At 34.7% G+C, this 23685-nt stretch overlaps 1 long non-coding RNA gene across 32 annotated transcripts; it reads left to right on the forward strand.

Annotated features, from left to right (window-relative positions):
- Positions 1–4394: 4394 nt before the first annotated feature.
- LOC115711417 (uncharacterized) lies at positions 4395–23685 on the forward strand. Of its 32 annotated transcripts, XR_009685014.1 has the most exons (4): positions 4545–15109; positions 21680–21816; positions 21956–22063; positions 23128–23685. It is a non-coding gene; the product is annotated as an uncharacterized LOC115711417 (long non-coding RNA). The 32 variants fall into 32 exon arrangements; XR_009684997.1 differs by adding an exon at positions 22760–22876 and having other exon boundaries at positions 4543–22373; positions 23122–23685; XR_009684995.1 differs by adding an exon at positions 22760–22876 and having other exon boundaries at positions 4543–22373.

Below are 23685 nucleotides of genomic sequence, written 5' to 3' on the forward strand. Positions count from 1 at the left end.
GTTTGTTAAAGATTATAGTGTTGTTAGCACAGTGGAATATAATCTTAATTATATGTTCAAAAGTTTATTCCCTGATTTGTCAGAACACTTGATTTAGACTGACATGGTATAATCAGCGATAGGTATTCTTACACCTTGGAAAAGTGTTATGTCCTTTCCAGGACATTGGCAAAGTTTACCAGTATCGGATGTATGGAGTATACATCGGAAGGGACCGATATTGAACTTTGATTAGATATATTAAAACTTACCGTAATATCTATTCAATTCAATATCACCTGTTGATCCTAGATCAAATGATCTTAATCCTGATATGGTTAGGTTCAATCTCAAGAGTGTTATTCGTCTTCTTTGATTTGTTAGTTAAGCCTACTTTTGGGTCAGGGTGATACGTACATTTTGGGATGATTTCCAAATATGGAAGCTATAGATTCCATATTGGTAGTGCAATTGAGTGGGAGCGCTAACATAAATATGAAATTTATAGCTTCTATCTGGCGAATAGAAAGTAAAGGATGATTTCCTTCGAGCTTAACCAAACGAACATAAATGGTGGAGATCTCATTTCACTTAGCTGAAATATCATTTATACAGGGTTAAGTGTTTTAATGATAAAATACATTGTAGGGTGTTACGGTAATTTAATCCCTTTACAGTGTAAATCATCTATATAGAGGATCATTGATCACATTAGGATTATAACAATGGATAACTAATGACGTGTCTATATCATGTAACATATAGAGCGTTCTATATGACTGAGAGTGCAATTCCAAGTTCTAAGTGTGGATTCAATGAAGAATTAATAAGTTAGGGAATTTACTTGGTAAATTCGGTTCGACTTATTGGAAGCTCGATTATATAGACCCATGGTCCCCATACTAGTTGAGACCATACTGCTTGTAAGACTCAGTTAATTGATTTTAATTAATCAATTATAATTCTAAAAGTTAGACTATGTCTACTTTATGAATTTTCACTAAACAAGGGCGAAATTGTAAAGAAAATAGATTCTAGGTTTATTTATTAATTAAGATACTTTATATGTCTAAATTAATAAATATATTAAATGAAAATATTATTTAATAATTATTTTTAAGTTATTAAATAATTAGAATTGGCATTTAAATGGTTAAATTGGAAAATTTGCATTTTTGAGAAAATAGGAATGAGAAATAACAAAATGGGAAAGTTGCAAAGTGAGGCCCAATTTCCTTATATGGGCCGCCCACTATGCATAGGCTTTTACCATTTTATTTTTCCATTATTTTAATGCCACACAATTCTAACCTAAACCTAGAGGGCATTCTATAAATAGAAAGTAATGGCTTCAGGAAACAACACGCAATTGCATCTCATTCTTTTCAGAGTGAATTCCTAAGCCACCACTTTCCTCTCTCTTTTCTTCTCTTCAAAATTTCGAAATTCCCTTGAGTGAATGAGTAGTGCCCACACACATCAAGTGGTACCTCAATCATAGTATGTAAGACTATGGAAAATCTGCATCAAAGAAGGAGAAAAGAAGATCCAGATTCAGATCTTGATTATGCTCTGCTACAGAAAGGAATCAAGGGCTAGAGATCTGAATGGAAGGAGTCATAATATTCCGCTGCACCCACTGTAAGGTTTTCTAACTTTATATGTGTTTATTTTCATTGTTTTAGAATTCATATTAGGATGTTAATCAAACATACTTGTTAGTAAATCTAGATCCTGATAAAATAAATTCCAACATTCCTCAACCTTCATTTTGCCATAGTCTTTTGCCTCTTCCATTGCAAGCCATTTTGTGTCAAACATGTCAGGAAGAACTCGAACAATCTTTTGAACCAAGACAGATTCATCTAATTTTTCTCCTAAGGCAAAAAACTCATTAGAAATATCAGATAATCTTTCATAAAAATCATTTAAAATTTCAGTTTCTGACATTCTCAATTCATCAAATCTAGTTTGCAACATGGTAAATCGTGATCTCTTTACATCAGCAGTACCTTCAAATTGAATTTGAAGGATTTCCCATGCTTCCTTTGCAGATTCACAAGATGAGATTAATTTAATAAAGCCTTCACCAACACCATTAAAAATAGCATGTAAAGCCTTATTATTATAACCAGACAATTTTTCATCTTCAGTGGTCCAACTGAGTTCAGATTTTACCTGAGTATTACCTTTTTCATCATTTTCAGTAGGTTGAGACCAGCCTGTAAGAATAGCTCTCCATGCCTTCTCATCTTGCGATTTGATGAATGCTCTCATCCTGACCTTCCAATAAGGATAATTCGACTCATTTAACAGAGGAGGTCGAGAGATAGAGCTTCCTTCTGCAAACAAAGACATCTCACACAAAACAAGTTAAACGGAATAACCTCAAGATCTCACTAAGAATTTAGTGACTTGCTCTAATACCAATTGAAATTCCGTATTTTAATATTCCCAGTTTGATTATTTAATTAATTGATTAATTAAATGCGGAATAATGAAACTGGTACTGAAAACAGTTTTTCCGTAGTTACAGAGTACAACTCTGTAACTCCAGAGAAACCCAGAAAAACAAACAGTGCATAAAAGTAAAAACACACAAGATTTTTGTACGTGGTTTCAACAATCCTTTCAGATTGTTACTAGTCCACGGGGCCACGCCCAGAGATAAGATTCATTAGATCGGTATCAAAAATACAAAGTAATTGACTTAAGCACAAATAGACTCCCTCTTATTGTATGCCACAAGCTTGATGTATTCCACTTACTAACCGAATCTTGATAAAACTCCAAGAGCTCGAATTCCCTTCGATCACCTTGAAGAGTGCTTGAATCCTCCCGATTCAAGGCTTAAAGGCTATCTCCCGAAAGCCTATACAACCATCTCCCGAAGGTTGTGTGCTTGTATCATCCCAATGCAAGACTTCAAAAGCAATCTCCTGAAAGCTTGTAAAACCCTTCTCCCGAAGGTGTGCTTGTATCCTCCCGATGCAAGACTTCAAAAGCAATCTCCCGAAAGCTTGTAAATACCTTCTCCCAAAGGTGCACTGATGTTCTTCTTCGTTGTAGACTTGAATACAGACTCAAGACAATACAAACAACAAATAAACAGAGTAAGAGTAGAACAACTCTTCTCTACATAACAAAGACACTCTTTCCTAAAGATTTGAAATTGAATGAAAGAGATACAAAACCTAGCTGCTATAAGATGTATTTATAATGAATATACATCTTATTGACAGCTTACATTCGGTCTGAACAAGACCTCAGCCCACTAGAAACTTTCCTAAAATAATTCTTCAACCAGTCCAGGAATTTCCGTTTCTGTACCTACAGAATCGTGAGCAGTAACTACAACTTTCCTTTTATAGAAAAGGAAAGTTTAGCTCCGGTTTTCTCTTCAAGAAATCTGATCTGAGAAAATGGGAAACTCAACACAAGATCAGATTATACAGCTGGTTAGATAAGAATAAATGTGTAATCAAAACTTACCATTTTTACCTCAATTTCCATAAATAGGAAAGCTAGACAACTTTCCTTCCAAGTTTAGATATACACAAATAGGGAAACCATATTAAACACTCCAGCCGAAATATACATTAAATAATAAAATATTTTTGTCAATTAAATATGCCAAAAATGGAATTAACATTGTTCACTTTTTTGTTTTTTTGTTCTAATTTTTGTTTTTTTTTTCCTGAAAGGTTTTGATTTTTGTGGGAGTTGGTGTGGAGGGGGGAGGGTTGGTTTTCTTGGCAGTAAGAAGAAACAGAAAGGAAAAAAGAAAGTTAAAAGAAAAAAAATAAAGGAAAGAAGAAAAAAGAAGAGAAAAAAAATTATTTTTTCTTTTAATTTTTAAAATTTTTAAATATTTTATTTTTTTAATTATTAATATTAAGTGGTTCAATAAAATTTAGGCTAATTAGGATTTTTGTTCTCTAAATTTTGACATGTACCAAATCATATCCCCTAAATTTTTTAGGCCGTTAAAAAATCCCCCGAACTATTGAAATTGTTAGATTTAAGAATTTCTGTCTAATTTCTTTCAATTTTACTAATATGATGATTGTCCGTATACTAAATCTTGCTCTTCAAACTTTGATATCTACTAAATCATGCCTCTCCATCTTTTAAAACTACAAAATTGTGCCCCCTAAATTTTCATCCACATCAAACTTTGTTTAGTAAAATTGGAGAAAAGTCCTTAAATCTAACAATCTCAATAGTTTGGGGAGAATTTTTAACGACTTGAAAAAATTCAGAAAGCATGATTTTGTACATATCAAAATTCAAGGGTAAATATCTAAATTAGCCTAAAATTTATGTACTAAACTTAAAAATAATGAGAATTTAGTGGCAAATTACCAAAAAGTATAATCATATCTTGGGTAGGAAGAAACCGCGTAAGGTGTCCACCACCCACCGCCTCTTATGATTTCCAAAAATATAATTCAAACCAATCTAGAAGACCACGTTCATCTAAACCGTCCATATATTTTATCAACATTTAATCTTAGCCGTTCATTTAAACATTTTTTTGCTATAAATAGACCCTGGCTCTCTCTTATTCCTCACCCCATTGAAGTCTCCAGAATGGGGTCATCTCGCTCTACGAGCAAGAGCTATGGTTAGCGTTTTCTATTCGAAGCATTTGGTATTTGATTGCTTATCGCGGCTTTGTTCTTCCATCGATATTCCTGCGTTTGATTAATGTTTGCATGCGTTTTGTACGGATCGGTTTTTGATCTTTGTCGAAATTGATTTATGCAGACGATCGTCGATTTACGCTTGGGATTCTGATTAGATCGGTGTCGTTTGAAATTTGGATTAATATTTCTTTTTCGATTCTTTTTTCCTATTTAGAGTTTCCTTTGGCTTATTCAGCTTATGGATTGGTGGCCTTGGGCCTTTGTTTTGGTTTCATCTATATATGCAGATTATGCCTACAACCATTGAGTGTGGTTTTCACATAATCTGAGATCTTTCTTTCGATAACATTGTTCGAGGGTTGGCTTGGATTGTTGAGGCTGGGAATGCCCCTTGGTCGTGTGGTATCAAATATTCAGGTTCTTTCTGGTTAATTGATATTCTCTGCAGAGTTATTCATAAAAGCATGTACCTACTCTGCTTGTGAAATTTCCAGATTTATTGAATCAAGTCTCTTTCTCCAGCTTGCTCAAGAGGTTGGGCAAGATGAGCTCCGAGTTTTGCCAACCCCTTGTCTTATCTTGCTTTTGGCGATCTTACCCTAATTTCTGAAATCATTTGTCATGTTAAATTTCTGAAATCGTGATGACTTTTTTTATGAATATCTGGTTTGGATCATTGATTATTTAAGTACGGACGGATGGTTTGATATACTTACACATATACATTTCATTTGAATTGCAGTGCCTTGATAAACCGCGGCTCATCCTTATGGGTTTGACATAGTATCATCATCCCTGCCCTTTTTGTTTATCATGCTTTGTTTTGAGTTTCTTTCTGCGTTTAGGTGATTGAGAGGATGGTTCAAGGTCTTGTGTCGTTAGATTAGGCGTTTTCTTATATGCATATGCATTTTATTCACTAATTTCAGGTTCGCGTCTGGCGTAAGGCTTCAGTCTTCTTTAATCGGGTCAATTAAACAAGAATTTAACCTTGGAAGGTAGTTGTCTTGGACTAGCGCTTCCTTTTAAAGTACCTTTTTTTATTTTACAACTTAAGCTTCGGTCTCTTGTGAGATTTTGGTTTATGTCTTTTGTTTTGGACGTTCAATGAATTTTCAGGACTCTTCTTTTACTCAAGAATATTATAAATCATGGATGTTTTAATTGTCTTCCGCTTCTCCGTTTCCATCATTGCGGGCTAGATATGTTTCATCACCTTTTCATCTCTTGGTATTGTATGGTTGAGTTATGCTTTATGATAAGTATCTATTTTCATATATGATTGTCAGAGCATCACCGAGTGTTGATATGCAGCTTAGGTATATGTATTAGTACTTATATGCGTCTTGTAGAGGTTCAGCGGTTTTGTGCAAGCACAACTACTTTTTGGTTAATTCATATTCTCTATGCAGAATTATTCCTAAAAGCATATACCTATTTAGCTTGTGAAATTTCTTGATTTATTGAATCAAATCCCTTTTTCCAGCTTGCTGAAGAGGTTTGGCTAGAAAGGCTTCAAGTTTCGTCAACTCCTTGTCTTATCCAACGTTTGGCTTTTAATTTCTGAAACCGTTTATCATGTTGAACTTCTGAAATCGTTTAAACATCTTTTTTTCTGAATTTCTGATTTCGATCCTTGATTTCCTTCTTTCAAGGACGGGCGGATGGTTTCATATTCTTACATTTATATTTCAGTTGATAAACTGCGGCAATTCATCCTAATGGGTTTGACATAGTATCATCATCCTTGCTTTTATCTCTCCTTTTGTTCATTATGCTTTGTTTTGAATCTCATTCTTGAGGGTTTTGGCATGTTTTCCTCTTTTAGGTGATCGAGGGAATGGTTCAAGGTCTTTTGCACTATGGAAGGGGTGTAATCTGATTATTTCGAATCTTATTTATTCATCCTTCTTTCTTTCAAGCGTTTTCTGATATGCTGTCCATCTTAGCATATGCATTTTTTTCACTAATTTCAGGTTCTTGACTTGCGTCAGGCTTCAGTCTTCTTTAATTGGGTCTATTTAAACAAGAATTTAACCTTGGAAGGGAGTTTTCCACTAGTGTTTCCTCTTAAATGGGTTTTTATTTTCTAAAACTTGAGCTTTCATCTTTGTGAGATTTTTTGTTCATGTCTTCCGTTTTGGGCATTCAATGAATTTTCAGGGCTCTTCTCGAGAATTATTTATCATGGATGCTTTTATTGTCATGCTGCAAGTCTTGAATGCCCTCCGGCTCTCCATTCCCTTTACTGCGGGTTTGATCTGTTTTTCCACCTTTTTATATCTTTGTATTGCAAGGTTGGGTTATTCTCTGCGTTAATTATCTATTTACATAGATGAGTCTCTGAGCATCACCTATTGTTGATCTACACTTTGCAAATTTGTAAGTGCTGGAGGTTTTTGTGGGTATTCTATGTGATATTTGCAGATCCGCCTTCGATTTCTATGTGGGGTTTGGATATACACTTGCAACCAAGAGTTATTGGACCTTCAGATAAAAGGTCAAATATTTAGTTAATGACGTCCAGGTTCGTGATTTCTATGGTTATGTTTCCTTGTAGCTTTGATGGATGCAGAGCATAAATAGTGGTTTGACTTACGCTTGGTACTTTGCATGTGCATCTACAGCACGTTTGGAAACTTTGAACTCTACACATCTGTTAAATTTATCTTGGGTTGTGATCTCCAGTCAAATAAGAATGCTATAATTTTGGAAATTTACTCTCAAACTATATGATGGTATTTCCTCGTTAGGTAAATGCGTCATTTTTTGTTCGTTTGATGGTTGTGCTCCATTCTCACTCCTTAACTTTTTGATGGTTAACTTATTGTTTAGATTTCATTTCTTGTATTTTCTTGTTTTGGACTTCGAACATCATTGCATGACTTATGGAGATAGCAAAGCATGGTTTACCAGAGTTATATTATTGGAGTTCATGCAACTGACCTATTTTTCTGAAAACAATACCGATAGTTTTATTTACTTCCAATCGTTGAATCGACATCCTCTACATATATGAAGAGTATTTTCTCATTAGGTAATGGGTAGTTTGTTTTTTCAGCTTCTGGAGATGGCTCTAACGGTTTCACATATTCAACACTGGATTTCCTACAGCCAACCTAATCTGTGAAATAAGAATTTCAGCTTTAGTTATCTCCTTTATATATGTATATATATATATTGATCGTCTTCCTCTCTCCCTATGTCTTTTCTCATTTGGTGATTGTGTCGTTTTTTCAGTACATATTTGACTTTTGACTGGATTGAACCTTGTGAAATAATTAAAGCTGGGGTGCATTGGTGATGGTATTTTGGGAACAACATTGCATTGGTGGTATCATATTCATCGTTCCTATTGTACTATATCCTACTTTGTATAATGTATAGTTTAGTTTTCCTTCCTCTTGAATTTTTTTGTTTTAGTCTTCAAACAACATTGCAGTTCTTATGGGATAGCAAGCATGGTTTTGGAATCAAGATTAGAGTTTCCTACAGCTGACCTATTTTGTGAATTATAAGATACTAGTTCCATGTACTTTGCATTCTCTAATTGATTCTCTCCCTGGATGATGGTATTTTCTCATTATGTAAATGAATCATTTGTTTTTTCAGCTTACAGACATAGCTGCCATCGTTTCACATTGTCAACACTGGATTACCAGCAATCCCTGCCTGCAACCTACCTATTTTTTGAATTTTTTTATTTTATCATTACATACTTATCCTATTATAAATTGACTCTCTCTCTCTCTCTCTCTCTCTCTCTCTCTCTCTCTCTCTCTCTCTCTCTCTCTCTCTCTCTCTCTCTCCCCCTATGTCTTTTTTCATTTGGTAAATGTGTTGTTCTTTTCAGTACTTAATTTGACTTTGGACTGGATAGTACTCTTGTGAAATAAAGTTGCGCTGGTTTGCAGTGGTGGCTGTGTTTTGGGAAGGGAGCGACATTGCATTTGTGGTATCATTGTCATTGTTTCTGTTTTACTATTTGTACTTCCTTGTGTAACATTTTGTTTACTTTTCTTTCCTCTTTAATTTCTTGTTTTTGCCTTCTTACATCATTGCAGTTCTTATGGGGATAGCAAGCATGGTTATGGGCTCATGATGGGAGTTCCTACACCTGACCTATTTTGTGATAAGACTTTTTTTATTTACTCATTGTCTAATTGACTTCCTCTCTCCCTATATGATGGTATTTTTTTATTAGGTAAATGAATCTTTGGTTTCTTCGGCTTATGCCATGGTTTCACTTAATCGACACTGGATTACTTGCAACCTACATATCTTGAAAAATAAGAAATTCAGCTTTACATACTTATCCTTTTCAAATTGATTGTCTCCTTCTCTCCCTGTATGTTTTTTCTCATTTGGAAAAATGTTTTTTTTTTTCTTTTCAGTACTTTTGTGACTTTTGACTGGATAGAATTCTTAATGAACTAGTCAAAGCTGTTCTAATGGTGGTGGTGTTTGGGAACATTGTATTGGTGGTATCATAGTCATCTCTCCCCTTTTTCTATTTGTATAATTCTATTTTTGTTCCTTGAATTTTCTTATTTTGGACTTTGAACCACATTGCAGTTCTTATGGAGATAAGATGGCATGCATGGTTTCAGAGTCATGGTTGGAGTTTCAAAGTTTTATGTACTTCTCATTGTCTAATTCCTTTCTTCCTATATGATGGAATTTTCTCATGAGGCAAACACTTTTTTTCCAGCTTACGGAGACAGCTGCCATGGTTTATCATAGTCAACTCTGGATTTCCTAAAACCTACCTGTTCTATGAAAATTAAGAATTTCATCTTTTGTACTGACCTTATTTCAAAATGATTGTCACCTCCTCTCCATATGTTTCCTCTTTCAGTACTTATTGGACTTTGATTGGATAGAACTCTTAACTAAATCTGGCGAGCAATAGTCGTCGTGGTTCTGGAACAACATTGCACAAGTGGTGTTAGTCAATGTTCCCTTATATCTATTTTTACTACTTTTGTGTATAGTTTTGTAGTTTTCCTTTCTTGAATGTTTCTGTTTCGGACTAATAATAACATTGCAGTTCTCATGGATATATCAAGCATGGTTTCACAAGGTCTAGTGTCTTGATTGGAGTTCCTAGAACCGACCTATTTTCTGAAAAATAAGGATTTTCTTTTTACGTACTCAATTATAAGTCGACTTTCGCTTTAGATGGTATCCTCTGCTGTGGACTTGTTAGGTGGGATGTTGTATGTCAGATGTTTATTGGTATATGGTCAAGGATTTGGTACTTGGTTGAGATATCTTAGTTTATTGGCCGTAACTGTTGATTTATGCAGAGCAAGACATCGTTTGATTGAATTCACAATGATGGTTGTTGGCTTTTGTCATTATCTACTGTTATTTCTCCCCAACATGTTATGCTCGGCCAACTATTTCTTGGTATGAGGTTAGGCCTTTGGTTTTATCATTATCTACTGTTATTGCCACTCAACCTGTTATGCTCCGCCAACCGCTGATTTACAATGGGGATGTTTCATGTTTATCTTAATGTGTGGGAATGTGGATACGTTTATGTCGTATTTATAATCCTTTGGAAGATTAATTTGATTTCTGATCAAGCTCTTTTTTAAGTATGTTAACGGGATGGTGGCCTGGTGTTTAAGAGTTTCAATCTGTGATGGTATCCTTGTTTTGGTTTGGACTTCCTTTTAGGGTGTGATAGTCTGCAAGTTGCATTTCTCTCTGATATTCTATCTTTGAATGCTCATGGTAGGATATACCAGTTTGGTGGTGATTTCTCTTTGGTTATACTTTATTGTGAGAGGGTGGTGGTATTCTGTTGTGTATTCTTTGATCTGTCTCTGAATGGCTTGGTTGAATGTATCTGGTATATATTTGGTCTGGGACAATCGTTGACAGTCATCTTATTTGATCAAACACTTCGTGCGATACACATTTGATGTTTGAAGTTGTCTTGTGATTTTTATGTGGATTCAATTTCTGTGAGAGCACATTTGATGTTTGGTGCTGTTTCATGACTTTGAAAGCTTATCTCTTACAAGAAATGTACCCATGTTTTTTCATAATAAAATTTTGTATTTTGATTCTTTTTGTACGTTAATGTCTAATTTAATCTCATATTGCTCTTGTCATAACTAATTGTATTCTTCTGAGAATGTTTTCTTTGTTAGCGATATAGATCTTTTAAGACAATTGTTACTTTTTGTGTGTTGATCTACCATTTATATATAGCATACCTTTTTTGGGCATTTTATACTTGGCTAGTCACGAACTATACTTAATGACATTTTTGGCTGACATATTTTTAGAAATTTATAGAATTTAAGCCAAGTCTTGACATAATTTGAAGTCTAGTAAACAAATATTAGGCTGAAAACAAGAATGATCCTAAAAGCCTAGCCCTAAAGTTTGTATTTTTTATTTTATTTTTAAAAAAAGCCTCCTTAAAGCACCTACAATAACCAAGCTATGCAATGTTGACCCAATAAGGAAAAAAAAAAGAAGAAAAAACGTATGCAATTCAAAGATTATTTTAGCTGTTATTTTGTTTGCATAGCAATCATTCACACTGAAATTATGTTATAATGTTGACCATATGAAAATAGTATTTCTGCTGCTGAAGGTATAATTAATATATAATTCAATAATTATGAATTTCTCTCCTCGAAAACATAATATACTGAATTCAACAAAAAAAAATTATCTTATACGGCTTACACAATTTTTTTTGACCTCTTTGGCATTGATCACGCATTTTTGTAATCTGAAGTCTTCAGCGTAATTTTTATTTGTACTTTTAAAGAAATTATCATGTCCATTTTTGTTTGAAAAATGTAAACTAAAAATAACTATCATGTGCTTTCAAGTTGAGTGAAATTGTGGTTTTGTTGTCACTGAACTTTTCTTCTTAAAAATGTTATAAGGGAAGATCTTTGATCATACATTTATTTCTCTTCGTTCGAGGCTTTTTGTAGGTGATAGAAAATGGTTCAAGGCTATCTTCGCATACGCATGTGCTTGATAATTCCAAGAATACTTGCATCAATATTCCCACCTACAAGCACCTAGGAAGGGTGTTAGCTTCCCTTCTCACTATTTTTGCCTCATACTCTTGCGGTTTAGTTTTTCTTGAATTTTCTTGTTTGGACTTCAAACATGCAGTTTTGATGGAGAAGCAAAAGAGTTTACATTGGACTTCATCCAACCAAACTATTTTGTGAAAATATATGACGCTGTTTTATATTCTCTCTCGTTTTAGTTTTATATTGTTCTCTACTTTTAGATAGACTGTCCTGTCTCTCACATTGTATGTTGGTATTTTCTCATTAGGCAATTGTCATTTATTTTTCTAAATACTAATTGTCATTTTATCATTTGTTGTCAGCAAGATCTTTAACATTGTTTGGATTTTGGTTTAATAGGTGATGGAAAATGGTTTGACTTGCTCCGATATTCCCATCTAAACATGCCATCTTGGAAGGGAGTTAGCTTGTTGTAGTATTTTCTTTAATGACTTATTTGTTCATGTCTTGTTTGTGCTTTGTTGTGTTCAATGGATTATTAGATTTTCTGCTTTTTCTCAAGAAAACCAGTTGGTGAATTTTCAGGTTTTGGTAATTGACAAGTATGTCACTTTGAGTGTGCAATAAATCTTCTTGATAGTTTACTTGACCTATTTTATTACTTTGTTTATTTCTACATGCATATAGTTATGTGGACAAGTTCAGCTTTTATCCAGGCTTCATGCTGCAGTTTGCATGTATGGCATTGGACTTACTTTTTTGGCTCTCTTTTTCTGCTTCCAAGTATTTTGTGCTGACGTGTCCTCGCATTCTCATTGTTTGTCGGTTTTGGAAGCTCTATAGATATATGGTCATTTGCAGCAGTGGTTATGTTTATTATAGTTTTGGAGGCAGTTTTTGGACATCTGTGACACTTTGTGTTAAATTATTCAAAAAATTGAATTACATGTATTTTTGTGGTCCACACTTCATGTTTAAAGGTCTTATATTGTTGATATCAATGAAATTTGTCTTGTTTTACATTGCATATCTGTGTTTGGTGTACGGTTATATTTTAATCATTGATTTTGTTGTTCCCTCCAGATGTCTATATCTAATTCTAATATCTACTTTTATGGCTCTAACTTGTGGTAAGGTTTTTTATGATGGCTCTAGCAGAAGTTTAATCAACTGATTTGTTTTTGCTCGAATTACATCACTATTTTCAAATAATTTGTGGTGTCTTCAGTGGTTAGATTTTATATTCTGTGTTGGCTTATTTTAAAAACTGTTTATTAGATTTTAGAAAATATAATAGTTTATGTGTTTTGGATAAACGACTCATTTTTTTAGTTAAAAATATTTATTTTTATATTTTGAAGTCAATACAATGTAATTTTGTTTTGTATTACGAGATCTTTTAAATGTTTTTAGTACTGAGTATGCCTGCTCTTTTTTTGACTGAGTATACTTTCTCTTGGTTTTTTCCATTTTATACATGTTTATCTTGCTGACTTATTACTAATTTAATTATTTTGCAGGTCCTAAGAACTACGTGGAGCTTGATCCCTATCCCTACTAAGGAATAGGGTACGTAGGCAACTTTTTATAAGTGCAGCTCCAAACTAATTTTCAAAAAAATGTATTTTGTAAAAATTGAAATGCATCACATCATTGATGCTCACCCTATATGGTGGTATTTTCTCGTTAGGTAAATGTGCCACATTTTTTTTCTGTACTCATTTGGCTTCTAATCTAATTAAAGCTGGCATGTGATGGTGGTGTTCCCTTCTCACTTTTTAACTGATACATTGAACTTACGGTGTAGTTTTCCTTTCTTGAAATTTCATGCGAACTTATGGTGGTGTTTGAACTTATGGTCTGCTTTACATACGTATTTTTTTTTTTAAATTGATTTTTCTCCCTCTCCCTATATTTTTTTTTTCTCTTTTGGTAAATCTGTTATTTCTTTCAGTACTTATTTGACTTCTGACTTAGTTGTCTTGTGGTGAACTAATAAAGCTGGCAGACAATGGTGGTGGTGTTTTGAGAACAACATTGCGTTGGTGGTATCATTGACTCAGTCATAGTTCCATTTTTTATTTGTACTTCGTATAATTGATTGTTTGGTTTTCCTTTTTTGAATATTCTTGTTTTGGACTTGGAACAAAATTTATTACTTATGAAGATAGCAAGCATGGTTTCAGTCATGACTGGAGTTCCTGCAACCGACCTATTTTGTGAAAATTAAGAATGCTAGTTTTATTTACTTCTCATTGTCAAATTGACTCTCTCTCTCTCTCTCTCTCTATATATATATATATATGATGGTATTTTCTCTATGTGAATGCATTGTTTAATTTTTCAGCTTCTGGAGATCGCTGCAATGGTTTCTCAGTCAACATTGATTTCCTACCACATACCTAAGAATTTCAACTTTTCTTACTTCCCCTTTTTAAATTGATTGTCATCCCGTGTATGTTTTCCTCATTTGGTAAATATGCTTTCATTTTTTTCAGTACTTATTTGACTTTACTGGATAGAACTCTTGTGAAATAATTAAAGCTTGCCTGCAATGGTGGTGGTGTTTTGGGAACAACATTCCATTGGTGGTATCATAGTCATCGATCCCTTATTTTTATTTCCTTTGTTGTTATATAGTTTTGCTTTCTTTTTTGAATTTTCTTGTTTTGGCCTTCGAACATGATTGCAGTTCTTATTGAGTTAGCAAGCATGGTTGCGGAGTCTTGATTGGAGTTGCTACGACTGACTTATTATGTGAAATATAAGACAGTAGTTTTATTTACTTCTCATTGTCTACTTGACTTTCTCCCCATATGATAGTATTTTTTAATTAGGTAAATGAATCGTTTGTCTTTTCAGCTTATGGAGATGCTGCTATGGTTTCACATATGGATTACCGACAAACATACCTACTTTGTGAATCATACGTTCCATACTTATTCTTTTGTAAATTGATTGCCTCCCACTCTCGCTTTATGTTTCACTCATTTGGAAAATGTGTGCTGCGTGTGGTTTTTTTTCAGTATTTTTTTTATTTTTTTGAATGGATATGACTGCCGGCTTGCAATGGTTGTGGTGTTTTGAGAACAACATTGCACTGGTGGTATTAGTCATGAGTTTCTACAACTGACTTATTTTGTGAAATTAATTTCATATACTAGATTTTAAAAGGAAATTTGATTATTTATGCTTACAAATGGGAGATTAATTTCATAAATTTATGTATTTTAAAATTTTAAAAATAAGTTCACTTTACATTAAATCTAAAAATACCATTTTCATTTTTCAAACCTCAACTCTCTCTCTTCCTCTATCTCTCTCGTTGTTTCTCTCACAGTCTCACCCTCACCAAATCACCAAGGGCCTACTTAGACCACCAAGCAACGGACCTAGCCAACCTACGGCCACCGTGAGTTGCAACTCTAATCTTCTACCACCGAACTTCGAACAGAGATGTCGAAGGTAAGCTTTTAGATCTTTTTTTTTATTATTTTTGTCATTGATTTTTTTAGGTGATTTATGATTTCTAGAGTATTAGGTATTGATTTAGGTTTATATGTATGTGTTTGTGTGTGCACCATGAGTTTTGTTAGATTTAAAGTTTGATTTAGGTATTGATTTTTTCAAACATGTGGTTTGGGCAAAAACTTGGGTTAAGGGTTTTATTTCGGCGGGCTCGATGCAGGCCTGACACCGGTCTGATGGGTTTACAAAATTGTTGAAGAAGATGAAGGCCCGATGGTTGTAAAAAAATTTAAAATTTGTGAGGTCCCGATGGCCTTGTTGAATTTTTCATTTCTAATTGTGGCTCGATTGGTCCAATGTTGGGCTCGATATAGAGCCCAATGGCCTTCACATAATTTTAATTTTTGATAAGCTGGATGCGTTCGATATTGGTCCCAATGGCCTTGCCAAAATTTTTAGTTATGGCTCGATGTGTTTTATGTTGGGCCCGATGTCCTATTTAAACTTGACTATTTTGGCTCGGACCCGATATAGGGCTCGATTCTTTCATTTTTTTTTTAAATTTTGTAGACTCCCACAACTAATAATTTCACGGTCGGAGCATTACACAAGCTATGTTACTTGACGCGGAGAAGTTATTGCGACTCGAAGATTAAGACTAAATTTGAGGAATTTAGATTATGGGATAAGGTGAGGGAATCCCCTTTTAAAAAATTATTCGAGAGAGAACCATTACAATTTTTGGGGGCATTGATCCATCAATTAATGTTGCACAAGATTCAATTTGACAAGTCAGACGAAGTACTTTTTTACTTGGCGAAGAAGGCATACAGATTCGGTAGGGTGGAGTTTGATTCGGTGACTGGGTTAAACTTGTTCTCCGGACCTACTGAAGAAAAAATTGAAGAGAAAGGAAGTTTAAACTGGTTGATTATGAAATTTTTTAACGGTAATCTTTCCATCAGCTTTGGCCAATTGCGCAGAGTTTTTGAGAGCTGCACAGAAATTGATGATGTTTACAAGTTGGGGATGACCTTGTTTGTTATGAGCGTTCTCACTTGGAAGGAGGAGAAGATTGCCGTTCCTTCATTTGTCATAAGAATAGTTGACAAACTTCTATTCTTTTACGTACAACAAGTTGATAATTTTTTTTAATAAAAACTATATAGATGTGAAGAATAAAATGCTTAAGAAAATTGAGAAGGGAGTTAGTCAGTAGGAGGCGTAATACTCATCTTACGGCTATACTGTAGCATTGAAGTATTGGGCGTACGAGGCCATCTTGGAGCTGGGCAACGAGTATGCAGTGAAAAAGTTGCATCGCTTTTCGAGAATGGTGAACTGGGAGAGTAAGCCAAAAATGACACTCGGAAAAGACAAAGTCATTTGATGATTTATTAGAAATGCAAGTTTCTTACATTTTATATTTATTTCATGTTAAAAAAATCTATCTATTAATATATTTATTTTATTTTTCAGTTGACAATATACTTTATGTTATGTCCCCGATCAATTGAGATTGAGGTTGTGAGTTGCGTTACTAGTGGTCAGACGCCTTTATTTGTTGACTTGGAGAAATTTGTGTTGGGTCATGATGGACAACCGATACACGATGCTTTGCGAAGTCAGACCAAAAAGCTTATCTCGACAATTGAAGAACGAGCGGATGCAGTTTGAATATTTAGAGACTCTACACTACCTGCATCGTCTCCACCACCTGCACCGTCTTCACTACTGGATGAGCTTGATGTTGCCCTATCTACAACATTAGAGGATCCTCCTCTGGGCCCGTCAACATCTATTCTCAGCACCTTTGAGGCTTGCAAACCAGTATCGCATGCCATTTTGGCAAGGTTGGATACTGTGAAGAGTGAGCAGATTGCTTTGAGGGAAGGCCGGACTACTTTGTTAAGAGGACAGAAAGAGATTGTGGGTCAGTTGAAGACCATAATGAGATTGTTGTAAGATTTTGGAAGGCCTACACTAGATAGCTACAACTACAAGAAGAGCTTGAGTCACCGGAAAATAAAATTATTCTCCAAAAGAATTATAGACCGAATGACGATGATACGTCCTGTACACCTGACAACACGAGGCTCACCAGCATTGGGGATAGTCAGGATTCTGAGATATAGGTGTTAGAGACAGTTCCAGAACTAGTGGAAAACTGTAAAAAGAAAGCGGCTTAGGTGGTTGGCGGAGTACACTGGGCTCTCGGCCAGATTGGGAACAATTACTCGAGAGAGTGTTTCTCCAGTAGACACGATTTAGCTTGGTTCTTCCAGCTACATATTCTGAAGACATGGCTTGGAGACGGTGTAAATTTTTAAGATTTTTTACGTCTTTAATTTTTAAAGACTTTATTAAATTTTTTTATTTGATCTGACATATTTAATTTTCATATTTTATCATTTGGATATGATATTTCATTTAAAGAGGAGGTGACAACACTTTTATTCGGAGGTATACCTAAATAGATGTGTCATCATACTTCACATTTTCCCCATAAGGAGTTATTGGTCGGTGGCAAGTTGCAGGTGATAACCACACTAACTTTTAGTGGAATGACAGCATATTGAATTTAATTCGAGGAGATGATGCCCAATACTTGGACAATTGGAAGAATAAAGAGAATGTATATGATCCTCTTCTTCGATAGTGCAAAGAGTTGAGTGACATTAGAAGCAGATTTTGATCATTGCATGTTGAACATATTTGACTCGAGCCTTGGTCGATTTCTTCAAATGAATTGAAGAGTCACTTGACATTGTAGTAAAAGTTATTCCTGATTTTGATACTGCAGTCCGACCTATTCGAGAATCATGAAATGATCGTCATGCCTCAACTGACCGTCTCAGAGAGCCAGGTTAGAAATTTTAGTTCAACAGTTATCGACGGGAGCATTGTACGACAGATAGAATCAAAATAATTTAATTACAATTAATTTTTTATTATTTAACTTGAATTTAATTTACATATTTTTATTTAATTATTTTTTATTGTCTCATACAACAGCGATTGCAAGATATATGTGATAAAATAAAAAATGCAAATTAAATTCAAGTTAAATAATAAAAAATTAATTGTAATTAAATTTACTTAATTCCGTCTGTCATACAATGCATCCGTCGATGACTGTTGAACTAAAATTTCTAATCTGACTCTCTGAGACGGTCAGTTGAGGCATGACGATCATTTTATGATTCTCGAATAGGCCGGATTGCAGCATCAAAGTTTGGAATAATTCTCCCCACAATGTCAAGTGACTCTTCAATTCCTTCGGGAAAATCGATTCAAGGCTCGAGTCAAATATGCTCAACATCCAATGATCAAGGTCTTTCTTTAATGTCACCTAATACTCTGTATTATCAAAGAAGAGAGCCATGTACATTCTTTTCTTATTTTTCTAACTGTCACAGTATTGGGCATCATCTCCTCGAATATTGGACAACCCACTGAAAGTTAGTGTGGTCATCACCTGTAACTTGTCACCGATCAATAACTTTGATGGAAAAATATGAGGCATGATGACACATCTATTTAAGTACACCTCCGAATAAAAGTGTTGTCGCCTTCTCATCAAATGAGATGTTGCATCTAAATGCTAAAACTTAAAAATTAATTATGTCAAAAGTTAAATAAAAAAAGTTAGATAAAGTCTTTATAAACTAAAGACGTAACAAATTTTAAAAACTTATATCATCTTTAATCCATGTTTCGACGTCTGTAGTTGGAAGAATTAAGTTGAATCGTGTCTACCGAAAAAACACTCTCGGGTACTTGTTCTCAATCTGGCCGAGAACCCGCTTGTAAAAAGTCGAGAACAACTTTCGATCAACGATTCTAAATGGGTCCACTTTCACAAGTGTCTTTGATGCTTGGACTTCTTCATTTCAGTGTGCTCCTCGAACCGCTTAAGCTTTCTCTTTTTTCGGTTTTCTACTAGTTCTGGAGCTGTCTCTAACACCTGTATCTCAAAATCTTGAGTATTCCCGATGCTGGTTATTTTCGTGTTGTCAAGTGTACAGAATATATCATCATCATCTGTTTTATAATTATTTGAAAAAATGATTTCATTTTTCGGTAATCGAAGCTCTTTTTGTGGTTGTGGTTGTGTATTTGGTGTTGGCTTTTTAGGATCTTGCAGTGTGACTGTGTATCTGATGTTGGCCTTCTAAGAGTCATTATGGTCTTCAATTGACCCATAATCTCTGTCTGTTCTCTTAACAGAGCGGTCTGGCTTTTCAACCTTACTAAAATGGCAGGGTATACTGGTTCGCGAGCTTCTGAGGTGCTGGGAATAGATATTGACGGGCCAAGAGGAGGATCCTCTGATGCTGCAGATGGGGCAACACTAGACTCATCTGGTAGTGAAGATGGTGCAAGTGGTAGAGACGATGCAAATGGTGTAGAGTCTCTAAATATTCGGGCTGCATCGCTTGTTCTTCTAATGTCGAAGTAAGCTTTTCGGCTTGACTTCGCAAAGCATCCTGTGTTGGTTGTCCATCGTCACCCAACACAAGTTCCTCCAAGTCAACAAATAAAGGCGCCTGACCGCCAGTGATGTAAGTCACAAACTTAATTTCATTTGTTTAAAGACGTAATATAGAATAAACTGTCAATTAAAAAGTAAACAAAATATATTAATAAATATAAAATATAAAATAAATATAAAGTATAAGAAATTTGTATTTATAGTAAATAATCGAATGATTTCGTCTTTTTTGAGTGTTGTTTTTAACTTACTTTCCTAGTTCACCATTCTCGGAAAGCGATTCGATTTTTTCACTGCATACTCGTTGTCCAGCTCTAAGATGACCTCGTATGCCTAATACTGCAACGCTGCAATATAGTCGTAAGATGAGTATTTAGCTTCTTTCTGACTAACTCTTTTTTTAATATTCTTTAATTATTCTTCACATCTATGTAGACTTTATTACAAGTTTTCATAAACTTGTTGTACGGAATTATTTTCCACGGGTACTCGTAGAAGAATGAAAAGTTGTCAACTATTCTTATGACAAAAGGAGGGACTGCAGTCTTCTCCTCCTTATCAGTGAGGACGCCCATAACAAACAAAGCCATCCCCAGCTTGTAGACATCATCAACTTCTGTGCAGCTCTCAAAAATTCTGCTCAGTTGGTCAAAGCTGATGGAAGGATTACCGTTGAAAAATTACATAATCAACCGGTTCAAACTTCTATTCTCTTCAATTTCTTCTTCAGTTTGTCCGGGCAACAAGTTCAACCCAGTCATCAAACTAAACTCCAGCCTATCGAATCTGCATCTTTTCTCTGCCAAATAAAAATGTACCTCGTCTGACTTGTCAAATTTAATCTTGTACAATATTAATTGATGAATCAATGCCCTCGAAAATTGTAATGGTTGTCTCTCGAAGAACTGTTTAAAAGGAGATTCCCTCACTTTATCCCATAGTTTGAATTTCTCAAATTATACCTTAATTTTCAGGTGGTAATAACTTCTCCCGCCCCAAGTTATACGACTTGTGTAATGTACCGAGAGTGGAATTATTAGCTGTAGAGATTTTTACAAAAAAAAGTGAGTTAGAATCGGACCCGACCCAAAATAGCCAAGTTAGAATAGGATATCGGACCAACATCAGACGCATCGGGCCATATTAAATAAAAAATTAAAATTTTGGCAAGGCCATTGGGCCCTATATTGGGCCCAACATCGGACGCATCGAGCCTATCAAAAATTAGAATTTTGTCAAGGCCATCGAGTCCTATATCAGGCCCGACATCGGGCCACAATTAAAAATGAAAAACTTAATAAGGCCATTGGGCTGTATTGGGCCCACCATCGGACCCATTAGGCCCTAACCAATTTTAAATTTTTTACGAAGCCATCGGGCTCCATTGGGCCAACTATCGGACCTATCGGGCTTTCGTCTACTTTCACAATTTTGTAACCCCATTGGACGTCGGACCTACATCGGGCTTGTATCGGGCCTCGACAAAATCAAACCCCAAACTCAGGTTTTTGTCCAAATCACACGTTTTAAGAAATCAATACCTAAATCGAACTTTAAATTTAACAAAATTCACGGTGCACACATAAACACATACATTATAATCTTAAATCAATATCTATCAATACTCTTAAAATCATAAATCACCCAAAAAAATAATGACAAAAATAATAAAAAAATATCTTAAGGCTTACCTTCGACATCTCTGTTCGAAGCTTAGGGGTAGAGGGTTGGAGTTGCGTCTCACGGTGGTTGTGGGTTGGTTGGATCCGTTGCTCCGTGGTCTGGGTAGGCCCTTGGTGATTTGGTGTGGGTGAGACGGTGAGAGAAACAACGAGAGAGATAGAGGAAGAGAGTGAGTTGAGATTTGAAAAATAAAAATGGTATTTTTAAATTTAATATTAAGTGGACTTATTTTTAAAATTTTAAAATACATAAATTTAAGGAATTAATTTCTCCCATTAATATGCATAATAATTAAATTTCTTATTTTAAATTGGTTTTCCTTCTCCCGTATTTTGTCATGTAAATGAATCATTTTTAGGTACTCATTTGGATTTTTCCTGTGATGGCAGGTGCTCCATTCTCAAACTTAAGTTATATGTTACTTGTTCTTTGGTTTTCCTTCGATATTTTTGTGGGAACTTTAGGATTCAAAGTATCTGAATTCTGTCATTTTAGGTGATCAAAAGTGATAGCGGTGCTACTGGAGGTTTGGCAATTCATTAATCTTAATTTGGGCATGCATAATTTTTTGCTGTGAACGTCTTCATCATCTTATTCTATTGTGTTTTGGGATGCTTTGCCTTCATGCTGTAGTTATATTATTTATGATGTCTTCTCTTTCTCAGTGTGGATATGTTTCGACATCTAGCTACGAGTATATTTCTCACCAAAAAACATCTTTCCGATTCGACATCTTTCCGATTCGACGTCTTTCCTTATGATGTCAAGCTACGGTATATTTCTCACCAAAATTGATACTTTTTTAATTTGATGTGTAAAACTTTGCTGATTGTCAATTTGCACCATGAGCCAAAATAGTATCTTTCTTGAAACGACTTTTCATTTGTGCAATTTTTTGCCTTAGGGTGTTCAATAAATTTTTAGGGTCCAGCTTTTCTCAAGATTATTTTCATCATTAGTGTTTTTCTCTTGTCTACTCCCAGCAGTGTGCATTTGATAAGTTTCATCATCGACTTATATGAGGTCATAGTACGGTTTAATTTCACTGACTTGAACTTGCCAATTGTTGATTTGCACCCTTAGGTGAGATTTCAGATTTTGTAACCGTTCCTTCTCTTGAAGTGTCAATATTTTGGCTGGTATCTTTTATATATTGTGCTGGTTGCTAATAGTTTACTCTCAACAACAGAGAGTTTTGTGGTTCTCTATGATTATTGCAGAATGCAGATGATGTCAACTCTTTTGTATATATTTTTGAATCTTTAATTTTTTTTTTCAATAACCTATGAATTTTGGGCTTGGAACTGCTTTACCCATTTCTAAGGAAGCTTTTATGAATTAATCCACTGTTCTGGTACTTGTTTGGTTGGATCTCTAGATGCTATGTCAGATGTTTCTCGGTATTAGGTCAAATATTTCATTCTTGGTTGATATCTTCAGTTTATTGCCCATAACTTCTGATCATGCAGAGCAAGGCATCATCGTCTGATTGAACTCATTTTGTATTGAGACGATTTGTTTTTATCGTTATCTAGTGTTACTGCCCCTCAACTTGTTATGCTCGACCAACTGTTTCTTGGTACGAGGTTAGACATTTGGTTTTTATTATTTACTGTTTTCCTCAACTTGTTATGCTTTTCCAACTGTTGATTTACAATGGGGACGTTGCATGTTTATCTTTACATGTGGAACGTGGATACATTGGTGCTGTAGCCTTTATCTATAATCCTTTGGAAGATAAATCTTATTTCTAATCAAGCTCTCTTGAAAGTATGTTAATGTGATGTTGGACTGGGTGTATGAGTTTCGATGTTTGATAGTATCCTATTAGTTTCAGGTCGGACTACTTTCTAGGGTGCCACAGTCTTCAAGCTGCATTTCTCTCTGAGATTCTATCATCAAATGCTCAGGGGAGTTATATATTTATAGAAAAACTAGTGAATTGACATTCGTTTGGTGGTGATGTTCTCTTTGGTCAAACTTTATTTTGAGGGGTGGTGATATCATTCTGTTTCTGAATGGCTTTGTTGAACGTATCGGTGACACTGTCATGTTATTTGACCACACTTTTGGGGATGCACAGTTGACGTTTGAAGTTTTTTGTGATTTTATGTGGATTCAATTTTCTATGGAGCACATTTGATGTTTGAAGTTGTTTCATGAGTTTGAAATCTTACCTAATGTTTCCATAATAATTTTGTATTTGGATTCTTTTTGTACGTTAATGTCTTTGAACTCTAATTGCTCTTGACATATAACTAATTTTGTTGTCATGAAAATTGTTCATTCCCCGAACTGTATTTTTATTAAGGGTCTAATTGATTCGATTCTACATGTTTTGCCATGTTAGCGATATAGATCTTCTAAGATAATTGATGATTTTTGTGTTGATGAA

The sequence above is a fragment of the Cannabis sativa genome, chromosome X (genome assembly GCF_029168945.1).
Source record: "Cannabis sativa cultivar Pink pepper isolate KNU-18-1 chromosome X, ASM2916894v1, whole genome shotgun sequence".
Lineage (NCBI taxonomy): Eukaryota > Viridiplantae > Streptophyta > Magnoliopsida > Rosales > Cannabaceae > Cannabis > Cannabis sativa.